At 48.7% G+C, this 6220-nt stretch overlaps 1 long non-coding RNA gene across 1 annotated transcript; it reads left to right on the top strand.

Annotated features, from left to right (window-relative positions):
- Positions 1-2061: 2061 nt before the first annotated feature.
- On the top strand, positions 2062-5557 carry LOC138684084 (uncharacterized). The gene is made up of 2 exons (XR_011323532.1): positions 2062-3723; positions 3903-5557. It is a non-coding gene; the product is annotated as an uncharacterized lncRNA (long non-coding RNA).
- Positions 5558-6220: the final 663 nt, after the last annotated feature.

Genomic DNA, 6220 nt, shown 5'->3' with positions numbered 1-6220 from the left:
CCCGAGTCAGCTGGTGTGGGGGCCAAAAGCGGGAGCCGGCTTGGCTGGTTTTGCAGGGGGGTGGGAGGGTGTTGGGGGCTGCGGGGGGCGGGCAGGTTGCGTGGAGATGGCGGTCTGATTGTGTCAGACGCCGAAGTTCGGGAGGCTGGCACGCAGCAGGCCGAACTCAACATCTGCGATGGTCTGTGGGGGGAAAGGCGCTTTTCAGACCCCACGTGCCCTCTTTGAGTCCAGCTCTTCTTTCTGCGCTGCTCAGAATAGTTGTTAAGTAATTAATCGCCTAAACTAACGGATATTTATTGGGCGTGTAACTCTGATGTTTAATCCTAATGCTCCAGTTTTGACAGCAGTTGATATACAACCTTATGGAAAGCCCAGACCGTTGCACGTAGCTGGAGCTTGTAAGGAGAAGCAGCTGAAATCAGCCGGAGCTTCAGTGTGGAGCTGGGGCTTCAACGAGCCAGAACTGTAGCAAGCAGCAGCTGGAACGAGGCGGGGTGTCCGCTGTCTGGAGCGTGCATTAGCCAGAGGCAAAAGTACCTGCGGCTGTAACGAGCAGGAGGCACGATTAGCTGGAGCGTCTTTTCGCTGGAGCGTCCGTCGGCCGGACTGCGCTCCCAGCACGGCGGAAGAGCGGCCGGGCGCAGGCAGGGCTGTCTGCAGCAAGCAGCTCCGAGCAGCAGGGAGGTGAGTTGTCCTTCTGCCAGCAGGGAGCCCGGCCTCTTCCCTCGGGCATGCAATCCACGCCGCGCTCCTCTCTCTGCTTGGAGGGTCTCTCCCGGTCCGTTCCCGCGGGCAGAAGCGAGGTGGGGGTCCCCCGTCTCTCCTGGGGCAGCCCCCCCTGCGAGGGGGCGCGGGCGAGGTGTCGTCGTCCCCTCGGTACCGCGCAAAGGGGAGAGAAACCGGCCAACGGGAGCTCCTGGGGTGCAGAGCCCTTCCGGCAGAATCCTCCCCTGTCTTTTCACCGTTGGCTGGGTGTGACAAGCAGGTTAATTTCTTTGTCTCCTCTTCTCCCAGTGTCACCTTCTGCGTCACACGGAGAAAATCCTGCATGGTTAATTCCGCTTGCTGCTCAGGTAATCGCACGTATCGGGCCAGGGGAGCGGAGAGAAACACTTGCAAGTTCGAGGGCACTACAGATGCTCCACGTTAAACCCACGGAAAAGGCAAATTTGCTGCTAGTGCGGAAAAGCTGATGGAAAAATTGCTGTTTAACAGATCGTGCCCTGTTCCTGAACTGGTCCCTTGATATGTTTTTGCTTCAGGTGAAAGAATGAAATTTCCTGTCTGGTAAATTCAGAGCTGCCTGTTAGCTTCTTCAGGGTCGAGTGTTTCTCTTCTCTGTGTTCATACTGATTTTATGGGCAAGTTGGAAATAGCCTTTTACTTTTTTATGTATAACTGAATTTTTAGGAATATGTGGTGTCCCTGTAGTCCATTTTTGAGCACCTAGATGCCAGCAGAAATGTAATGAGTGAAACATGATGGAAACTTGTACTTAAACTTTATTTTTATTTTATTTTTTTTTCCTTCCCCATTAAGAGTGTTGATGGCATGTTGTCCCGTGGCACGATCCCCATTCCGTTCAGTGGAGTCTTCAGTCTGGGACTTTTAAGTAAAAAAGTTTGTCCTTCCAAAAAAGGACTAGTCATTCATAGGACCAAGGCATAGACTTGGAGAGTCGCTTAAGTACGTGATCGGAATTAAAGCCAACTTTCAGTTGATGTTGCTGCTGTTGGTCTTTGCTTTCATTGATTTCTCCACCACTCCCTCATGGCTGGGAGCTCTGAATCGTAATGTTTTTCAGTCTCTAACACATTTCCACCCCCACCCCCCAAAAAAAGGAGAGGCAGTGTCTAAAAGTTAGTTTCCTCACAAATGCGTGAGCAAATAAAATTTGAGTTATGATGATTAAAACCATAAAAATGACACCAGTCTTGCAGATCTGGACTATTTCTGAGCAGGCACTCATCACACGCAAAAGTCGTCAGATCACCTGCGCTTCATGCTCTGACAAGACCAAATGCTGAGGCAGGGATGAGCTCTGAAAGAAGCAAAAAAAAAAAAAAAAAGAAGGATACAGGGTCACGGTTTTGTTTTGTTGTTGTTTGTTTTTTAGAGAGTGCAATATTGACTGGTGCCAGCCTGCAGAGCTCTTCTGCTGCCTGACCTCTCCTTCTCTTTTATGGCTGTAATTGTCATTTGGATAATTGTAGAAGAGCAATTAAGTTACTTGCTTCTGTGAATGTGCTGGTAATACCAGGAAGGCAAATGCTTGAACCAGTAGTGAATAACTTGGCTACAAGTAGAATTTCTGAAGGAAGAACAGCAGCAGCAACAGGAAGCAAATAGCAAGCGACCAAAAACTTGCGTGTGTCAAACACATCAAAGCTTTATTGCCGAATGTTGTTTGGCAATATGTTCCAAATGGCTTTTTTCTGTAAACGTAAATTTTCAGGAAGTTCAGGGTTGCGTGTGGCAAAACGTGTCCCTCTGCGTACACGTCCTGCTACGTAAATAGCATGGGTCAATGGCGAGTCCAGTGGCAGGGCTGCTGTGCCCTACTCTCGACGTTGCCGTAGTAGTGTTGCGGTATTTAGACCTTCACGGACGGGCTGAGGAGTGGAAGGAGAATGCCCATTTTCTGTAAGGGCTCAGAATGCTGACCCTTTTCTCTGCCTGCCGCTCCCCTGTGCGTGAGATGAAGCTGTTTTATTTTGCTCCCTTGTTCCAGGTCAAATATTTCTGGAGCTGTTGCTGCTGTGGGTTTGCAATTGGTATTACTGCGTTTTTGTAGCGTTCTAGCGATGGGTCGTTTCTACTGTGGCGAAGCGTCGAGATACGGTTTTCGGTTTAAAGCGTCAGAAACTACGTTCACCGAAACCGGTAACTCGCGGCGCAGGTGAAACCGATCTGGCGCGTGCAGCTGTGCTCGCAGGGATGCTGGGTGGCTCCTCATCAAAACGGCAGGGTGCGTGTGTGGACATGCGTAGGGTTGCGCTCTGGGTCCAAGAGCGTTAACGTATTTTTGCTGTTGGAAGATGGAATGGAGCGTGTGCCTGTTAAATCTCAGAGCAGTCAAAAGCTAGGAGGGACCCTGAGCAGCGGGTTTGGTGGCACAACTGCGGTTTTAAAAGATCTTGACCGTTTGGAGCAACAGCCTGGAAAAAATCATTCCTTTTTTGCAACGAGGCAGTTCACAAGGAGAGATGTGTTGCTGTGCTCTCTAGCAAAAATACTCAACTTGGGACGTATAGGGTGATGAGGCCTCAGCTATACTAAGGCTTGAGAAAATGTATGTAGGTCTCTATGTCTGTCACCTGCGTGTATCTAGGAAAGTGAGTTCTAGTGAAAGTAAAGTTGCCAATGAGTCAAAAAAGAAAGGAAAAAAAAAAAGGCACGGCTGTCTGAAAAATGCAAAAGCTCTAGTGGCCTGTGTCAACAACTGTACCGAAGATGACGCAAAAATACTTTTTCCTCCGCTCAGTTGTACTGTCTTCACAAACCTTCACAAAAAAAAAGGCAGCTTTGGATTCCTACCCAGCTCTGTGCTAATGTTTTTTTTTTTCTTCTCTCAGCTGGATGTCAGCTAGCACCGTTTCACAGTGGTTGCCATGGAAAGATTCCGTAGTGGCCTGCATTTGAAGAATGTTTTTTATTTGAAGAATAAAATAAAGAGGATCCAGCCAGCAGCTGCAGACAGGAGATAGCCTGCCTCTCCAGGTGAGGATGGACCCTTCTTAGTGTAGTCCTCAGCAGATCCGATCACCAGTGTGCACGGCAGGGTCTGTATGCATAACCAAAACCACAGTACAGTCATGTAGTGTGTGTGTGCATGTGAGGCTGTGTTTCTAGGAAGCCTCATATTGTAAGAGCTGTAAGGCACCAATCTATTCTCTTAGGTGGATGACAGTCAAGTGACTGCAGCTACAGAGGAGGAAGGGAGAGGGGGAGAGAGACAGACATGTCTGAATGGTCAAATTCTCTCAGCAGCTCCAAGAGCGGGAGGTACAGTGAGTCCTGGACCCCTGGGGCTGTGTCACCCCTCTTCTGCATCCCAGTCCCTCCCTGCCCCCACCTTCTCTTTCTCTCACTGCTTTAATTTTTTTGTTTTTTCTTCCTGTACCTCTCCCTCTCTTGTTCTCCAAGTCCCCCTCTTTCTCTGTTGTTCTGCCTCTCTGTTTTCTTTTTCTCTCTGCACTTCTGACCTGTCCCATCCCTCTTTTTTTATCCTCTGTCTCTGCCCTGCAGCCCATCACTACTTTGTCTTTCTCCATCTATCCGTCTTATGCCAATCTTGTTAATTCCTCCCTGTCTGCCCTTTAGCCCTTCACGATTCCCGCCGCTCTCAGCTGTCTGATGCTGTGTCTCTATTTTTAAATTCCTTTCTCTGCCCTGTATTCTGGATACACTTTTACTTTCTTAGATTCTCTTGTTCCAGGTCCCTGTCCCTATGTTTTAACTCCTTCCCTCACTGTCCCATAGCCCATTTTTGTCTTTATTATTCTCTCTCTGTCTGGTTCCCTGTCCCTGTTCTTTATTTCCCCTCTCTCTCCCCTTTAGATCATCAGTGTTTTTGGTATTTCTCAGTCTCCCTGTTGTCCACCTCACTGTCCCCTTTTTTAATTCTTCCTTCTGCCCTGTGGCTCATCACTAGTATTTGTTTTTCTCCATCTCTCTGTCTGGTACCCTCTCCCTTTTTATTAGTTCCTCCTCTCTGTCCTGTAGCCCATTGCTACCCCCCCCCCCATCTCTCTCTGTCTCCCTTTCCCTACTTTTCAATCCCCCCTCTCTGCCCTGTAGCCGATCACTGTTGTAGTGAGTTTGTGTGGCAAGCTGGGGCAGGGGAGTGGGCAGGGGCTGCAGGGGTGGGTTCTGTGAGAAGACACCAGGACTTGCCCCCATGTTGGGCACAGCCAGTTCCAGCTCCAAGATGGAGCTGCTACTGGTCAAAGCTGAGCCAACCAGCAACCCTGGTAGCACCTCTGTGATATTTAAGAAGGGCTAAAAAAATGCTGTGCAGAAGCTGTCAGCCCTGCAGACACCAAGGTCAGTGAAGAAGGAAAAGGAGGAGGTGATCCAGGTCCTAAAGCAGATTCCCCTGCAGCCTGCAGTGAAGACCATGGTGACACAGGCTGTCCCCCTGCAGCCCACGGAGGTCCATGGCAGAGCAGATATGCACCCTGCAGCCGATGGGGGACCCCTCGCCAGAGCAGGCGGATGCACCCAAAGGAGGCTGTGACGCTGTGGAGAGGAGCCCACATTGGAGCAGGTTTTCTGGCAGGACCTGTGGCCCCATGGGAGTGACACCACACTGGAACAGAAGAAGAACACGAAGAAGGAAGGAGCAGCAGAGACAACTTGTGATGAACTGACTGCAACCCCCCGCTCCCTCTCCCCCTGTGCTGCTCGGTAGGAGGAGGTAGAGAAGTCAGGAGTGAAGATGAGCCCAGGAAAAAAAGAGAGGGGTGGGGGGAAGGTGTTTTTCAGATTTGTTCATATTTCTCATTATTGTACTCTGATTTTGACTGACAATAAATTAATTTCCCCAAGTTGAGTCTGTTTTGCCTGTGACAGTAATTGGTGAGTGATCTCTTTGTCCTTATCTTGACCCACAAGCTTTTTTGTTGTATTTGCTACCCTCCTGTCTTGTTGAGGAGGAGGAATGATAGAGTGGCTTGGTGGACACTCATCAGCCAGGCAAGGTCAACCCACCACAGTTTCCTTCTGTCAGGCTCCCTGTCCCTATTTTTAAAATCTTGCCTATATTTCTTGTATGTCATCACTTTTGAAACTTCCTACCTCTCCATCCCTATTTAAATTCTTGCATGTTTCTTCAACCCAGTTGCTTTTTAAATTTTCTTGCTACTTTTCCCTCTCTTTGTCTCCCTGACCTTATTTTAATTTCTCGCCTGTGTTTCTTGTACCCTGTTGCTTTTCAAATTTCATTCTTATGTCTCCCTCTATGCAGCTTCATGTACCTACTTTTCGATTTTTGTACCCTGTTGCTTTCAAAATTTTCTTTCTATGTTTCCTTCTATCCATCTCCCTGTCTCTAGTTCTTAACTCCTCCCTCTCTGTCCTGTACCCTGTCACTTCTTACATTTTCTATCTACCCCTCCCTCCGTCTACCTGTTAGTTCTTGCCTATGTTTCTTGTATGCTGTTGCTTTTTGAAAATTTTCTCTCTACCTGGCTCCCTGTTTCTTTTTTCTAGTTCT

Source organism: Haliaeetus albicilla, unplaced genomic scaffold, assembly GCF_947461875.1.
Source record: "Haliaeetus albicilla unplaced genomic scaffold, bHalAlb1.1 scaffold_34, whole genome shotgun sequence".
Taxonomy (NCBI): Eukaryota; Metazoa; Chordata; class Aves; order Accipitriformes; family Accipitridae; genus Haliaeetus; species Haliaeetus albicilla.
Note: the sequence above shows the minus strand (reverse complement) of the source record. Positions and strands in the feature narration are given on the sequence as shown.